The 17,832-nt window shown below is 57.6% G+C and overlaps 1 protein-coding gene across 1 annotated transcript in view; it reads left to right on the plus strand.

Moving 5' to 3' along the window:
• Positions 1–8,246: 8,246 nt before the first annotated feature.
• Positions 8,247–17,832, plus strand: part of LOC147729401 (uncharacterized) — an 88,779-nt gene continuing 79,193 nt past the window's right edge. The window contains exon 1 of the mRNA XM_086959723.1: positions 8,247–8,653. The gene's annotated coding sequence lies outside the window, so the exon portion shown is untranslated. The remainder of the gene's footprint in view (positions 8,654–17,832) is intronic.

The following is a 17,832-nucleotide window of genomic DNA, read 5'->3' on the forward strand; positions in this document are numbered from 1 at the left end:
TCAAGGGATTTGTTGGTTTTGAGGAAGGCGGCGAGCTGGTTGTTGACAGCTTTCTCGATGACTTTGGCTGGGAATGGAAGGAGCGAGATACCTGTAAGGCCTCCATAGTGCCATAAGGAGAGCCACAAAGTCTTAACTTACAAAATTCATCTCGCAGGTCTGACTGAATAAGAGAAATCTTCAGCATCTTTGAAGAACTGTCCAACCCGGATACCCAGAAGAACAACTCCTGCGCATCACAACAATATTGTGGCAAAACTCCTGGATTCCTTTTGTTCAAAATTAGCACCAGCAGTGACTCCCACATTACTGCCCTGTACCATCTGCCCGACACTCTCTCTCCTTTCTTCACAGTGTTCATCCTTTCTCTGCCTCTGTCTATCGGTGCTATATTGCTATGGCTTCACCTGCAGCACTAAACCTTCATTGTGAGCTCTGGCATGGCATTTTAATGGCATTTTATTTAGGAGCGTAGGCGTAAACAATAGGAAGATGGGAGCCCATAAGATAGTAATCATACCTAGGTGTCCCCTTTAAGTGCATTAGTCATTTCAGCCAAATTATTCCAAAATTGTGCTTTAAGTGCCTTTTTGATTTAATTTGTCTCAAAAAGTTTTCTGGCTGGGGGAACCTACTATCAAACCCTTACTTAAGGAAGGTTCCGTTGCTGAAAATGCAGATGCTGTATTACATCTGGCTTTCAGCAGTGGCAGTTGAGTATGTGGGTGGAGACATGTGGGTGGAGCCAGTGGAGAAAGTGGGTGGAGCCGGGGGAAGGGGTGTGGTCTCCTAAAGAATTTGAGCACCTGCACTTAATATTTTACAAATTAAGCACTGAGAGAGGGTGGTGGCGGTGGGGGTGGGGGGTTAACCGTCAATCCGAGTGCCAATTCTGGTCTTGACCTGCTTGGGAGAGAAAACGTATGATTGGTCGAACTGATCTTCCCCTGCAGGTCCCAGCGTGGGATTGGTAACGCGTGCACTTGGGCAATGCCCGAGGGGCCGGTGTCCGAGTTTCTGCTGTGGGCTGCTTTTTTTAGCAGTCTGGGGGCGATTTGGGCGGCGTCTCTATTGGTGGAATATCGCCAGCGGCCCAGTGGGTGTCTGAGTGGCCTTTCTAGAGGCAGATGGGCGCTCATTACCCCCGTTTGGCAACAGGAAGAGGTGTCACACTTCCCTTTGTCTTGCTGGGCCTGCCCATTAATGTGTGCACATATTGAGCTGGGGCAGGGGGCCTGAGTAGAAGTGGCCTCACTTGTTTTCAGGTGTGTTTCTCCAGTGTAAATTAATGCGTGCATTTTTTTACCCCCTTCTTTTTAATGGAATTACACCGAAGCAGTGACATTTGAGGAAAGGCATTATGCAAATGGGCCAATTTTTTTTGTGTGCCCGGGCCGATTTTCAATCCCAATCCGACCCTGGCAAGTCCCCGGTGGATACCACGACCGGCTGCGTCACCCAGAAGTACCACCCTTCGTGCCCTTGCTTCCCACGCGTAATCTACTCCGGATGCGGGACTCGTGCCACCTGCGGGTGTCCCGTCTCTGTAGTATTCTGAAATACAAAACATATGTGAGACCTGCACAGACCCCCAACCCTGACGTAACTTGCCATGGGGTAGGGGGGGTGAGCAACTCGCCAATCCAGATGTGCCAGTCTCCATCTCCAAACGAATGCCGAGTTATCACCTCTGTGAACATGCTTCAGTGCTCGGTAAGAATGAGCAGCCCCCTTCATGTAAGGTGTGATCTCCACCTACCTGCCAACCTAGCCAAACCGCGCAAGGTAAGACATCGGGGCCCTGATGGCACGTGCAGCTGCGCCCCCCCCCCCCCCCCCTGCATCGATGCTCACCCCGTTGCCCCCCCCCCCCCCATCAAGCCCGCATGCACGCGAGGCGCTGCGCCGCTTAGTTTCACCCATTGCATATAAAGGAGGATGGAAACATTGCCTCGGTCGATCCAGTCACGGAAATGACAAGAGAGTTCATGCCAAACACCTTCATCGGAGCCTGAAGTCTGAACTGAAGCCCTGGAAATATCAATGGTTTTTATCGAATTAACGCTCAACAGCACCCTCTAGTGGTAAATACTAAAACAACCCGGACAGCAAGAACTGCAATCGGCGGCTGATTCCAAGGTATTTACAAAAGGACAGTATGCTCCTTTGTAGGGTGACCAGATTCTCAAAACATAAAACGGGGACCGGTCATAGACATAGAAGTAGGACTACAGTTTGCAGTAACCATCGACATAAAATTAGGATTATTTGACAGCTGTCATAGACATAAAAAAGGGACAACAACAACAGCTCCCTCCACAGACCGAGATGAAGCATTACAGACAACAAATCTGAGGTCTTTTATTGGCACCCCTCTTCTTTACACAGCAGCATTAGTACTTCTTATTACATTTACACTTTTAAGGACTATAGCATATATTTGCCAAAAATCAATAAAACATCACAGGCTAGCAAATGCCAGTACAAAGAGATCATGCGCGCGCATGCTCAACTGGAACAATGAAAAACAGGGACATTTCTGTGTTTACCTGGGACACTGTTTGAAAACGGGGACATTTGAGTCACTTGGAGAAAAGTGTCGGGACACGGGGACATTTCTCCAAAAACGGGGACCGTCCTGGGAAAACGGGGACGTCTGGTCACCCTACTCCTTTGTCACAACAAATAAAGATCTGGCGCGGATTATGATGGTGGCAGGATTCTGCTCCTCGGACCGTGGTATGTACATTGGGTGTATAATGAGAACGGCCAGGGTCGGAGTGGGAGACAGAAGATACCCGGGCCGGGCAGCAGCAGTGCCCCTCCTAGAGGTCCGAGGCGCCAGGGGAGGGGATCTGAAGATACCCGGGCCGGGCAGCAGCAGTGCCCCTCCTAGAGGTCCGAGGCGCCAGGGGAGGGGATCTGAAGATACCCGGGCCGGGCAGCAGCAGTGCCCCTCCTAGAGGTCCGAGGCGCCAGGGGAGGGGATCTGAAGATACCCGGGCCGGGCAGCAGCAGTGCCCCTCCTAGAGGTCCGAGGCGCCAGGGGAGGGGATCTGAAGATACCCGGGCCGGGCAGCAGCAGTGCCCCTCCTAGAGGTCCGAGGCGCCAGGGGAGGGGATCTGAAGATACCCGGGCCGGGCAGCAGCAGTGCCCCTCCTAGAGGTCCGAGGCGCCAGGGTCGGAGTGGGAGACAGAAGATACCCGGGCCGGGCAGCAGCAGTGCCCCTCCTAGAGGTCCGAGGCGCCAGGGGAGGGGATCTGAAGATACCCGGGCCGGGCAGCAGCAGTGCCCCTCCTAGAGGTCCGAGGCGCCAGGGGAGGGGATCTGAAGATACCCGGGCCGGGCAGCAGCAGTGCCCCTCCTAGAGGTCCGAGGCGCCAGGGGAGGGGATCTGAAGATACCCGGGCCGGGCAGCAGCAGTGCCCCTCCTAGAGGTCCGAGGCGCCAGGGGAGGGGATCTGAAGATACCCGGGCCGGGCAGCAGCAGTGCCCCTCCTAGAGGTCCGAGGCGCCAGGGTCGGAGTGGGAGACAGAAGATACCCGGGCCGGGCAGCAGCAGTGCCCCTCCTAGAGGTCCGAGGCGCCAGGGGAGGGGATCTGAAGATACCCGGGCCGGGCAGCAGCAGTGCCCCTCCTAGAGGTCCGAGGCGCCAGGGGAGGGGATCTGAAGATACCCGGGCCGGGCAGCAGCAGTGCCCCTCCTAGAGGTCCGAGGCGCCAGGGGAGGGGATCTGAAGATACCCGGGCCGGGCAGCAGCAGTGCCCCTCCTAGAGGTCCGAGGCGCCAGGGTCGGAGTGGGAGACAGAAGATACCCGGGCCGGGCAGCAGCAGTGCCCCTCCTAGAGGTCCGAGGCGCCAGGGGAGGGGATCTGAAGATACCCGGGCCGGGCAGCAGCAGTGCCCCTCCTAGAGGTCCGAGGCGCCAGGGGAGGGGATCTGAAGATACCCGGGCCGGGCAGCAGCAGTGCCCCTCCTAGAGGTCCGAGGCGCCAGGGGAGGGGATCTGAAGATACCCGGGCCGGGCAGCAGCAGTGCCCCTCCTAGAGGTCCGAGGCGCCAGGGGAGGGGATCTGAAGATACCCGGGCCGGGCAGCAGCAGTGCCCCTCCTAGAGGTCCGAGGCGCCAGGGGAGGGGATCTGAAGATACCCGGGCCGGGCACCTCCGTTTATTTATTTATTTAATGCGATTTTATATAGCGCGAACTTTACCCGAAGATGTCAGAGCGCTTTACATAAGAACCACTTGAGAAACATAAGGACTTAGGATTACATGCGTTACATAAAGGATACAAACAGAAAGACATTGCACAAGGAGGAGATACACGTGGATATATTCTAAGAGTACATCCATACTCCGTACGTCCAAGAGGTCCGAGGCGTCAGGGGAGGGGATCTGAAGTGAAACACACCTGGGCCCATATGTAGTAGGCTTGTGGGGCCCTTGCCTCATGCAGGCCTGGGCCCCCAGTCTGGCCGGGTCCCGCGCTGCCCTACACATGCTCTGGGCCCACATACTAGCTTCCCATTCCCTCTTCTCAGTGCCGGACACACAGCCGGGGCAGGACCGCGAACATGTGCTCCACACTCCTGGCCTCAACCAACTGAGCTACCAGCAGCTCTTCGGAAGCCGGCCCCGTGATGCCCGTGTCCGGCCGCGCACCACCAAAAGAGCCGGCACCGAGGGGGGGAGTGTGGGGTGGGGTTCGGGACCTTCTGCATCACAACTTAGCGTAGATGGGAACACCCCCTCCCCGCCCTTGACCCGCCGCTAACATCTTTGATCTCCTACTACCCACAGGCTATTCTATACTCAAGAAAGACAGAGCCGACGGCGTTGGGGGAGGTGTTACAGTCATCTTTAGAAACTCCCTTCAACTGAAGGCTCTTCCTTTCAGCTCTTTCCGCACTTTTGAAGGCCTTTCTCTTGAGCTCCAATTGCACCATCGCTCACCCCTCAGATTCCATGTCACTTACCGCCCGCCTTGTAGTGACCCTTCGTTTATGGAGGAACTCACTGACTTCATCAGCGACCAATACTCGCAAAGTGACAATCAGACCTTCATGGGTGACTTCAATCTCCACTGGGGCGTACCGCAAGACTCCCCTGCGAGCTCACTTGCCACCTTCCTCTCTGCAAACGATCTTATACAACACTGCACAGAATCAACACACTCTAAGGGCTCAATCCTGGACCTTGTTATTTCTAAAGCAGGCATGCTTTCTATCACTTCCCCTATTCATGTTGACTGGTCTGACCACCTCCTCATCCCATTCTCTCTTCACCTTTCACACTCTATAACTCTTGGCCAACCTAAGAGGGCTACCTCCTGGTTCCGTGATGCTAAAATATTGAAATTGGTTCCTTCTGTGAATCATCCTTGTTATCACTTCCAAAGTTAGACCCGAACCTAGATGTTGACGTACTCACCTCCCAATGCCTCACAGTCCTTGCAGTCGAAATCAATAAGGTCGCTCCTCTCCAAAGCAAAAAGGTTAGGCCCACTCCTTCAGCACCTTGGTTCAACAAATCCCTCTATGAAGAAAGGAAGCAGCTAAGATCCCTGGAGAAACAATGGAGGCAAGCGCCCTCCACCAATAACTTAGCCACGCTTCGCTCTGCAAGATCCAAATACCGTAAGAACATCTTCCTTGGGAAAGCGTCGCACTTCAGAACCCTCCTTGACTCTGCCAAAAATAGACCCAAAAAACTATTCGATCTCATCAAGATTCCTAACCACTCTCCCCCAACCTCCAAGCTGGAGGACTCTACCAAGAAAGCAACAGACTTTGCTCTATTCTTTGACGAAAAAGTGAAATCACTTGTGGATCAGGTCGCTCATCCTACCCCTCCTGAGGAGCGCAAATCCGTAGCCATTTGGCAGAACTTCAACCCCATCTCTGAAGATGCCCTTCTCAAGTGCATCCTCGAAAACAAACCCCTCCAACCACTCTCTTGACCCCATCCCTAGTGCCATTGCTATCGACTTCTATTCCCACTTACTGTCCTATTGGACCACTCTGGTCAACCTCTCCCTCTGGCAAGGCTCCCTTCCTGTCTCCTTCAAAACAGGGCAGGTCACCCCTCTGCTTAAAAAGCCCACTGCTGATGCGAAGGACCTCAACAACTTCCGCCCCATCACTAACCTTCCCTTTCTTGCGAAGATCACAGAAAGATGTGTAGCGAAACAACTCTCTCGTTATATCAGGGACAATGATCTTCTTGACAAATGTCAGTCTGGCTTCATCCAAAACTGCAGCACTGAAACATCCCTATTGCAAGTGATTGATGACGCCTGAGGATACTCGACTCGGGGGGGTCCTGTCTTCTTATTCTCCTTGACCTTTCTGCAGCCTTTGACACTGTCAATCACAACACCCTCCTCAATACTCTGCAACAGAGAATGGGCATGGAGGGTAATGTGCTTAAATGGTTTGCTTCCTTCCTCTCAGATAGATCCAAATGATCAAAATAGCGGACAGTCTTTCATCTCCTCTGGAGGTAGGTCAAGGTGTTCCTCAAGGCTCTATACTTGCACCTACTTTGTTCAACCTCTACTTAGAACCCCTGGGAAATCTCCTAAGTAATTCCGGGGTTCACTATCATCTCTACGCAGATGACACTCAAATCTACCTCAAGGTTGCCTCCACCCACGATCTCGCTATCCTTAGCTCAACTCTTGACTCCATTCAAAACTGGATGTCAACTCATCAATTGATTCTGAATCCCTCCAAAACTGAATTCCTCCTCCTCTCCTCCTCACTTTCTCCTTCCCCGGTTCAATCTTGGATGGATCAGACGAATCTACTTAACAATAAGCATATCATTGTTGAAAGCGCAATATCCCTTGGTGTCATACTTGACAACAATCTCAATCTAATCTCTCACATCAATTCCATGGCAAAGTCTGCACGATACCAATTGCGACTTCTTTGGGGAATCCGTTGCTTTTTCCCTGAGCATGACCTTAAAACACTGGTGCAATCGCTGGTCCTCTCCAGACTGGACTACTGAAATTCTCTCCTTACTGGCCTCCCCAAATCCCACCTGAAATCGGTCTTACACTCAGCAGCCCGTTTCATCTATGGGGCCAAAAGAAGCGACCACATCACACCGCTGCTATCCACCCTCCGCTGGCTTCCCATCGAGGCAAGATCCATCTACAAGACTGCCTGTATCACCCACAAAGCCTTGCACTCCTCCTCTCCTCGCTACCTGGCGAATAAACTGAAACTCTCTGGAGGCTCTAGACCGTCTCGGAATGCGGAAAATCTTTTGCTTGAACGTCCCAATTTCAAGAAGGAAAGATCGATGGCCCAATCCTTTTCAGGCAACGCAGTGAGAATCTGGAACCCACTCTCGCCTCAGCTCCGGACCACCTCCTCCTCTCAGGCCTTCAAACGGGGCCTTAAAGCTCTCCTCCTCCAAAGACACCTCCAAGTCTAACTCACACCCTTGCCCTCGTCTGAAGGAAGACCTTCCATTACTGGAAAGTCTATTGGCCAGGAGTATGGTCTTCCTCCCAAGTGTGTTCTGGTAGTTTAAATGTTTAGTAATATCCCAATACCTGTGTATGGTACCCTTTTGGAACTTGCACACGTCATTTTTCTCTTGTAACACACTGTTTGCTACCTCGCACATTTTGTTTGCTTTCGATACTTGCACAAGTGCCTCCATTGCCTACGTTATGTTTGTTCTTGTGCTGGAGTGTCTGCCTTCTATTGTAGTATTATACCTCTACTTGTATTTTGTACGTTTTTGTAACCTGCACCCTTATCACTTTTTCCTCCTGTAATGCACCGATTGCTACCTCATGTATTTTGGTTGCTCACCAGTGTCACTTTTGATCCATGTAACTTATTGTTTGCTTTTGTATTTTGTTCCTGTATATCATTATTGGTCCTTCTGTGAAGCGCTCTGACACCTTCGGGTAAGGTCCGCGCTATATAAAATTGCATAAACAAAATAAATAAATAAATGGTGGGGCCAGGGTACCGGAGGGGAGGGGGGCATTTAGCACCCCCAGACCTTCAAACGGCCGCCTCTGGAGGCAGCGGGACGCAGGTGCCCCCAGAGATGCTTTCTAAGGCCTGCCCAGGAGCTGCCCTCTCCCTGCACCCCCTCCCGGTGGACTCGCCCCCCCCCCCCCAGTGCAGGCGGCCTCGCGGGGGGGGCGGGCCTGAGTCTCGGTTGAGTTCCTTCGCGCGCAGTTAGTCACTGATTAAAGGTCCGATGATTGACGGGCACAGGAAGACCCGCCCATGGCCCCTGGAGCGGGCCCGGCTCCATTCTCGCTTGTGGTGTGTTAATCATTTACTGGCTGGAAGGACAGACGGACCCGCACGGGGCACACGCACTCACTCCGCACCTGCGCGCTGTACCTGCCCCCCCCCCCCCCCCCAGCGGGGCTCCCCTGTAAGGTGTCGGGGGTGAGTGGTGGACTGGCGGCGCCTGACCTGCCTGTCATCGTGGCACTGACTGTGAGTGACTGACGGCCCGGGGCGGGGGTCGGGAGGACTCGTCGTGAGTCCGGGGGTCCCTGCAGCTGCCGGCCCAGGCCCAGCCCCAGCCCTTGAAGAGCACACGACACGAGGCGCAGAGCGTCGCTTGTTTGCCCACGGTGGACACCTCTGTCCCGCCAGGATCCAGGTACGAAGATGCTTTTCACCCATGTCTCCTTACTGTAAATGTCTCGCATTCCAGTTCTTTGTGTAATGGCTCTATTTGGAGAAACATGGAAATGTAAGGCCCGTGATTTGGCTTGGGATATACTGTGGGGGTCAATCTTCGTCCCTGCACCGGGGCTGGTGCCGCCGCCCACGTACTCGGAGGCCATCCCTTCACCCGTCTGAAGAACGCTGTTTGCTCATTCTACGGTTTCAGTACGAGGCGGACTAGGGACAAGAAAGAGGCCATGGTTTGAATGGGGTGGAGAAGAGCTGCCCGCACCCCCACCTTAACCAGCAGCTCCGGCGTGCAGTGTGTGTGCAGAGAGCACTGAGGGGGGCAGGGTGCACAGGTGTGCTCTGGAGCAGGGAAGTCAGCGGTGGGGCAGGTGAGAGGCTGACGGGGGGGGGGGGGGGGGGGGACGTGGGGGGGGGCAAGATAGCACTGAGGGGGGCAGGGTGCACAGGTGTGCTCTGGAGCAGGGAAGTCTGCGGTGGGGCAGGTGAGAGTCTGGCAGTGAGGGGCAGATAGCACTGAGGGGGGCAGGGTGCACAGGTGTGCTCTGGAGCAGGGAAGTCTGCGGTGGGGCAGGTGAGAGGCTGGCAGTGGGGGGCAGATAGCACTGAGGGGGGCAGGGTGCACAGGTGTGCTCTGGAGCAGGGAAGTCAGCGGTGGGGCAGGTGAGAGGCTGACGGGGGTGGGCAGATAGCACTGAGGGGGGCAGGGTGCACAGGTGTGCTCTGGAGCAGGGAAGTCAGCGGTGGGGCAGGTGAGAGGCTGACAGTGGGGGGCAGATAGCACTGAGGGGGGCAGGGTGCACAGGTGTGCTCTGGAGCAGGGAAGTCAGCGGTGGGGCAGGTGAGAGGCTGGTAGTGGGGGGCAGATGGTACTGAGGGGTGCAGGGTGCACAGGTGTGCTCTGGAGCAGGGAAGTCAGCGGTGGGGCAGGTGAGAGGCTGGCAGTGGGGGGCAGATAGCACTGAGGGGGGCAGGGTGCACAGGTGTGCTCTGGAGCAGGGAAGTCAGCGGTGGGGCAGGTGAGAGGCTGACGGGGGTGGGCAGATAGCACTGAGGGGGGCAGGGTGCACAGGTGTGCTCTGGAGCAGGGAAGTCAGCGTTGGGGCAGGTGAGAGGCTGACGGGGGTGGGCAGATAGCACTGAGGGGGGCAAGGTGGACAGGTGTGCTCTGGAGCAGGGAAGTCAGCGTTGGGGCAGGTGAGAGGAAGGCAGAGAAAGCTAAAGCCGGTGGCCAATGTGAGAAGGCAACACTGCGGGGCAGCGTGGTAGGCCTGCGCCTACATATCTATGTATATGGTATCTATATACCCAGGGCAGCAGAGTAGTAGAGTGTGTGTGTGAGAGACTTCTGAGAGTAGAGTTCCTTAAGAGGGGAAAAAAGTGCGTCTTCAGCTGTTTCCTGAATTGGACTAGGGCTGGGGCAGTCCTGGTGGGTGCTGGGATGTTGTTCCAGAGCCCGGGTGCCCCGGCGGAGCGGCCTGAAGCACACTGCTTCTCCCTTTCTTGCACTTTCTTCTTTGCAGTCTGCTGGTGACCGGGCACCAGGTGTGCCAGAGAACCATCTGACATGGGCAGCTAGTCAGCCAGGTGGGCGAGTTGCTGGTAGTGATGGTTGGAACTTGGAAGGATGATGCAGCCAGTTTTGAAGGTGGCACGGGCAGTGTTTAATTTGAGCCGGTGGTTGCAGGTACTGGGACTTATTTTTCGACACCAGACTTTCCCCCAAAATAAGAGCGAGAATGGCAGAAATGGGGAAAGAGAAGGCAGTGAAAGATTGGAGAAGGAAGGTGTGAAAAGGACCATGCAAGCGAGAGATAAGGGCGCAAGGAGAACATGTAGTGAATGTGGCGCCCTCCCCATGGTCCCACCCCATCCAGATTCAAGAACATTTCGATATACATTTGGCATGAACATCAATTCACCTAAATGCCCGGGGTATCGGAAGTGACATCTCATGCCATGTGACCCACACTTTAACTTACACAGACATACTTACATACACACACTCCCAGCAAATTTCACTTAAACACACTCCCCCACAAACATGCACACAACATACATTTAAAACATTTTTTTTCCTACCTCAGCTGCCAGGGACCGTCATATTCCAGCAAATCATACTCCATTATTGAATGCACTAATAGAGAAAATTGTAGCATTATTCACTATTAGTGTAATAAAAAATTAACAGAAAATAGGAAAAGTGGAGTCTGTTGTATCTTCTAGTTTCCTGTGGGGTTATCATTATATCTTAACATCTTAACTTAATAAAGTAACTTAAATAATCTATCTGAGGTATCCATCTTCTTTCTGATTGCATCAGAGTCCCAACCAATGTCCACAAGGACAAGCTGCCTATTTCTTCCGGGCACTGATTTCGCCACCTTTGGGCCAATGATGCAACAGTAGCGCCCGGGGTCTCTTTTAGGAACGAGCCAAGGGTCGCTGCTGCGACCCCTGGTGACTCCTAAATAACTGCCATGTCCACTGGGTAATTCTTGAGAAGAGTCAATTTGAAAATTGTGTACAGAAATCAGACATTTTACAGGGCATGTCAACATTGACAGCTCAGGCAGGATTCAATCTAAGGAGAAGCTGCCGGAATACTGAGGATAATAACTCCTTCTGCAGATTTGTGCTCAAAACAGTGGCCTCACATAGGCCCCCCCCACCGCGGTGCGCGGGGCCGAGCTCTATGTGGGGGGAGGGGGGCCTTAGTACCCTGGCCTGAGAGCTCCTGGGTGAGGGGGGGCGAGCTCAGGGAGTGGGCCCTCAGCTCAGTATCCTGGCCTGAGAGCTCCTGGGGGAGGGGGGGGGGCGAGCTCAGGGAGTGGGCCCTCAGCTCAGTATCCTGGCCTTAGAGCTCCTGGGTGAGGGGGGGGCGAGCTCAGGGAGTAGGCCCTCAGCTCAGTATCCTGGCCTGAGAGCTCCTGGGTGAGGGGGGGCGAGCTCAGGGAGTGGGCCCTCAGCTCAGTACCCTGGCCTTAGAGCTCCTGGGTGAGGGGGGAGCGAGCTCAGGGAGTGGGCCCTCAGCTCAGTATCCTGGCCTTAGAGCTCCTGGGTGAGGGGGGGGCGGCTCAGGGAGTGGGCCCTCAGCTCAGTATCCTGGCCTGAGAGCTCCTAGGTGAGGGGCGGGGCGAGCTCAGGGAGTGGGCCCTCAGCTCAGTATCCTGGCCTTAGAGCTCCTGGGTGAGGGGGGGGCGAGCTCAGGGAGTGGGCCCTCAGCTCAGTATCCTGGCCTGAGAGCTCCTGGGTGAGGGGGGGTGAGCTCAGGGAGTGGGCCCTCAGCTCAGTATCCTGGCCTTAGAGCTCCTGGGTGAGGGGGGGGGCGAGCTCAGGGAGTGGGCCCTCAGCTCAGTATCCTGGCCTGAGAGCTCCTGGGTGAGGGCGGGGCGAGCTCAGGGAGTGGGCCCTCAGCTCAGTACCCTGGCCTGAGAGCTCCTGGGTGAGGGGGGGCGAGCTCGGGGAGTGGGCCCTCAGCTCAGTATCCTGGCCTGAGAGCTCCTGGGCGAGGGGGGCGAGCTCAGGGAGTGGGCACTCAGCTCAGTACCCTGGCCTGAGAGCTCCTGGGTGAGGGGGGGGGGAGCTCAGGGAGTGGGCCCTCAGCTCAGTATCCTGGCCTGAGAGCTCCTGGGTGAGGGGGGGGCGAGCTCAGGGAGTACGCCCTCAGCTCATTATCCTGGCCTTAGAGCTCCTGGGTGAGGGGGGGGGCGAGCTCAGGGAGTGCCCCCCCTCAGCTCAGTATCCTGGCCTTAGAGCTCCTGGGTGAGACGGGGGGGGGGGCGAGCTCACGGAGTGGGCCCTCAGCTCAGTATCCTGGCCTGAGAGCTCCTGGGTGAGAGGGAGCGAGCTCAGGGAGTGGGCCCTCAGCTCAGTACCCTGGCCTGAGAGCTCCTGGGTGAGGGGGGGCGAGCTCAGGGAGTGGGCCCTCAGCTCAGTACCCTGGCCTTAGAGCTCCTGGGTGAGGGGGGGGGGTGAGCTCAGGGAGTGGGCCCTCAGCTCAGTATCCTGGCCTGAGAGCTCCTGGGTGAGGGGGGGGCGAGCTCAGGGACTACGCCCTCAGCTTAGTATCGTGGCCTGAGAGCTCCTGGATGAGGGGGGGGGGGCGAGCTCAGGGAGTGGGCCCTCAGCTCAGTACCCTGGCCTGAGAGCTCCTGGGAGAGGGGGGGGGCGAGCTCAGGGAGTGGGCCCTCAGCTCAGTATCCTGGCCTGAGAGCTCCTGGGTGAGGGGGTCGAGCTCCGGGAGTGGGCCCTCAGCGCAGTATCCTGGAATGAGAGCTCCTGGGTGAGGGGGGGCGAGCTCAGGGAGTGGGCCCTCAGCTCAGTACCCTGGCCTTAGAGCTCCTGGGTGAGGGTCGGGGCGAGCTCAGGGAGTGGGCCCTCAGCTCAGTACCCTGGCCTGAGAGCTCCTGGGTGAGGGGGGGCGAGCTCAGGGAGTGGGCCCTCAGCTCAGTATCGTGGCCTGAGAGCTCCTGGGTGAGGGGGGGCGAGCTCAGGGAGTGGGCCCTCAGCTCAGTATCGTGGCCTGAGAGCTCCTGGGTGAGGGGGGGGCGAGCTCAGGGAGTGGGCCCTCAGCTCAGTACCCTGGCTTTAGAGATCCTAGGTGAGGGGGGGGGCGAGCTCAGGGAGTGGGCCCTCAGCTCAGTATCCTGGCCTGAGAGCTCCTGGGTGAGAGAGGGGGCTCAGGGAGTGGGCCCTCAGCTCAGTATCCTGGCCTGAGAGCTCCTGGGTGAGGGGGGGCGAGCTCAGGGAGTGGGCCCTCAGCTCAGTATCCTGGCCTTAGAGCTCCTGGGTGAGGGGGGGGGCGAGCTCAGGGAGTGCCCCCCCCTCAGCTCAGTATCCTGGCCTGAGAGCTCCTGGGAGAGGGGGGGCGAGCTCAGGGAGTGGGCCCTCAGCTCAGTATCCTGGCCTGAGAGCTCCTGAGTGAGGGGGGGGCGAGCTCAGGGAGTGGGCCCTCAGCTCAGTATCCTGGCCTGAGAGCTCCTGGGTGAGGGGGGGGCGAGCTCAGGGAGTGGGCCCTCAGCTCAGTATCCTGGCCTGAGAGCTCCTGGGTGAGGGGGGGTGAGCTCAGGGAGTGGGCCCTCAGCTCAGTATCCTGGCCTTAGAGCTCCTGGGTGAGGGGGGGGGCGAGCTCAGGGAGTGGGCCCTCAGCTCAGTATCCTGGCCTGAGAGCTCCTGGGTGAGGGCGGGGCGAGCTCAGGGAGTGGGCCCTCAGCTCAGTACCCTGGCCTGAGAGCTCCTGGGTGAGGGGGGGCGAGCTCGGGGAGTGGGCCCTCAGCTCAGTATCCTGGCCTGAGAGCTCCTGGGCGAGGGGGGCGAGCTCAGGGAGTGGGCCCTCAGCTCAGTACCCTGGCCTGAGAGCTCCTGGGTGAGGGGCGGGGGAGCTCAGGGAGTGGGCCCTCAGCTCAGTATCCTGGCCTGAGAGCTCCTGGGTGAGGGGGGGGCGAGCTCAGGGAGTACGCCCTCAGCTCATTATCCTGGCCTTAGAGCTCCTGGGTGAGGGGGGGGGGCGAGCTCAGGGAGTGCCCCCCCTCAGCTCAGTATCCTGGCCTTAGAGCTCCTGGGTGAGACGGGGGGGGGGGCGAGCTCACGGAGTGGGCCCTCAGCTCAGTATCCTGGCCTGAGAGCTCCTGGGTGAGAGGGAGCGAGCTCAGGGAGTGGGCCCTCAGCTCAGTACCCTGGCCTGAGAGCTCCTGGGTGAGGGGGGGCGAGCTCAGGGAGTGGGCCCTCAGCTCAGTACCCTGGCCTTAGAGCTCCTGGGTGAGGGGGGGGGGTGAGCTCAGGGAGTGGGCCCTCAGCTCAGTATCCTGGCCTGAGAGCTCCTGGGTGAGGGGGGGGCGAGCTCAGGGACTACGCCCTCAGCTCAGTATCGTGGCCTGAGAGCTCCTGGATGAGGGGGGGGGGCGAGCTCAGGGAGTGGGCCCTCAGCTCAGTACCCTGGCCTGAGAGCTCCTGGGAGAGGGGGGGGGCGAGCTCAGGGAGTGGGCCCTCAGCTCAGTATCCTGGCCTGAGAGCTCCTGGGTGAGGGGGTCGAGCTCCGGGAGTGGGCCCTCAGCGCAGTATCCTGGAATGAGAGCTCCTGGGTGAGGGGGGGCGAGCTCAGGGAGTGGGCCCTCAGCTCAGTACCCTGGCCTTAGAGCTCCTGGGTGAGGGTCGGGGCGAGCTCAGGGAGTGGGCCCTCAGCTCAGTACCCTGGCCTGAGAGCTCCTGGGTGAGGGGGGGCGAGCTCAGGGAGTGGGCCCTCAGCTCAGTATCGTGGCCTGAGAGCTCCTGGGTGAGGGGGGGCGAGCTCAGGGAGTGGGCCCTCAGCTCAGTATCGTGGCCTGAGAGCTCCTGGGTGAGGGGGGGGCGAGCTCAGGGAGTGGGCCCTCAGCTCAGTACCCCGGCTTTAGAGATCCTAGGTGAGGGGGGGGGCGAGCTCAGGGAGTGGGCCCTCAGCTCAGTATCCTGGCCTGAGAGCTCCTGGGTGAGAGAGGGGGCTCAGGGAGTGGGCCCTCAGCTCAGTATCCTGGCCTGAGAGCTCCTGGGTGAGGGGGGGCGAGCTCAGGGAGTGGGCCCTCAGCTCAGTATCCTGGCCTTAGAGCTCCTGGGTGAGGGGGGGGGCGAGCTCAGGGAGTGCCCCCCCCTCAGCTCAGTATCCTGGCCTGAGAGCTCCTGGGAGAGGGGGGGCGAGCTCAGGGAGTGGGCCCTCAGCTCAGTATCCTGGCCTGAGAGCTCCTGAGTGAGGGGGGGGCGAGCTCAGGGAGTGGGCCCTCAGCTCAGTATCCTGGCCTGAGAGCTCCTGGGTGAGGGGGGGGGCGAGCTCAGGGAGTGGGCCCTCAGCTCAGTATCCTGGCCTGAGAGCTCCTGGTAGAGGGGGGCGAGCTCAGGGAGTGGGCCCTCAACTCAGTACCCTGGCCTTAGAGCTCCTGGGTGAGGGTCGGGGCGAGCTCAGGGAGTGGGCCCTCAGCTCAGTATCGTGGCCTCAGAGCTCCTGGGTGAGGGGGGGGCGAGCTCAGGGAGTGGGCCCTCAGCTCAGTACCCTGGCTTTAGAGCTCCTGGGTGAGGGGGGGGCGAGCTCCCGGAGTGGGCCCTCAGCTCAGTATCCTGGCCTGAGAGCTCCTGGGTGAGGGGGGGCGAGCTCAGGGAGTGGGCCCTCAGCTCAGTATCCTGGCCTTAGAGCTCCTGGGTGAGGGGGGGCGAGCTCAGGGAGTGCCCCCCCCCCTCAGCTCAGTATCCTGGCCTGAGAGCTCCTGGGTGAGGGCGGGGCGAGCTCAGGGAGTAGGCCCTCAGCTCAGTACCCTGGCCTGAGAGCTCCTGGGAGAGGGGGGGCGAGCTCAGGGAGTGGGCCCTCAGATCAGTACCCTGGCTTGAGAGCTCCTGGGAGAGGGGGGGCGAGCTCAGGGAGTGGGCCCTCAGCTCATTACCCTGGCCTTAGAGCTGCTGGGTGAGGGGGGGCAGCTCAGGGAGTGGGCCCTCAGCTCAGTATCCTGGCCTTAGAGCTCCTGGGTGAGGGGGGGGGGCAGCTCCGGGAGTGGGCCCTCAGCTCAGTATTGTTAGACGGGGACCCGGAGGGTCGGCCGAGCAAGGGGGGAGAGGCCTCCTAGCGAGGACCCTCTCCTGTAATCGTACGGACGAGCAACTTCCCCCCCCCACAGATGGACCCAACACAAAGATAGATTATGTACACGTTTATAGGTATTCTTAGGCAGGGTAACTTGACGATACAGCAGGACGAGGACACGATGATCCCGTCAATTCTAGTCTTTTTGGGGATGGGGGTAGCGGGACAGTCTCAGTACCGGTCCGGTACAGGGATAGCGGGTATGGAGCTCACAATCCTCGAGCTGGAGGGTTCGCAAGGAGGGGCCGCGGCAGCGCCAGCAGGCCTTCAAGGATAGTTCACGGTGAGGATGAGCCGCGGCAGCGCCAGCAGGCCTTCAAGATGGTTCACGAAGAGGATGAGCCGCGGCAGCGCCAGCAGGCCTTCACGGATAGTTCACAATGAGGATGAGCCGCGGCAGCGCCAGCAGGCCTTCAAGATGGTTCACGAAGAGGATGAGCCGCGGCAGCGCCAGCAGGCCTTCACGGATAGTTCACGAAGAGGAGCCGCGGCAGTGCCAGCAGGCCTCCAAGGATGAGTTCGTCTCGGTGTCTCTCGACTCCAGGATACTACTGCCTTCCTGCTCTGGATCTTCCCCAGTTATAGGCCTGGCGCCCTTTGATGTCCGGACCCTCGCACTTGGAGGTCGGGGGGTCCAGGATGAGGGAGTCCAGACTGTGAGAAGGTGGCCTGATATGCAGTGCTCACTATTCTAGTGAACACTATGTATCAGTCCAGCAACCCTTATTGATGATTGGTTGTAAGTCAACCTTATAGACCAGCTATCCTAGTAGCGTGGATACGAGCAGTCTAAGGCTAAAGACTCGAGAGGGCGTGTTAAGCCAGCTGTTATACCACACATATACCCCTTGAACACCAAGTGAAAGGACACCACACAAGTGTTATGAAAATAAACAGTATATTTATTAAGAATCACAACAGCCCTGTACTCTTTATGAGGACAGGGTACTAAGCACAAAACAAAACTCTTACGAAAATACTTAAGTTAGCACAGTATATACAAATGCCCGAGGGGCACGGAAAACCATATACTCTGAAAGTGGAATGCGAAATTACTAGCAGGTAAGTACAGTACTAATAGGCTTTGGAATCGCTAGGACTTGACTACTGAACCTTTAGATTACGAATAGGAGGCCTAGGGGACTCGGGTGCAGAGTGTGCACTCTCACGCGTGATGCGGGACAAAGTCTATGGTAGCTAGATTTCACAAAGTTAGTGTTCTCGGGCGAACCCGACCTGGTAGGAGGAAAACGAAAGTGGATTCTGACCCTTGGATAGTGAGGCTATGCTGGGGCACCGAAATGCCGAAGTTACCTAGCCCAGGGGCTGCAGCTGCATATGTCTCAAAAGACGTCGGGAATCCTCGTAGACGGACCAGGAGCCTGGAAGGAAGATGCTGGCAGGCGACCAGTGAAGAGAGTTCGAAGTGATCCAAGCCTGGATTTTGAAGATAGATGACACCTGAAAGCAGAGGGGACCAAGTTCGTGACTACTAGCCAGTAGTCAGGTGGCACCAGGAGGGCACCGGATGGAAGTCACCT

This window comes from Lissotriton vulgaris, chromosome 2_2, assembly GCF_964263255.1.
Source record: "Lissotriton vulgaris chromosome 2_2, aLisVul1.2, whole genome shotgun sequence".
Taxonomy (NCBI): Eukaryota; Metazoa; Chordata; class Amphibia; order Caudata; family Salamandridae; genus Lissotriton; species Lissotriton vulgaris.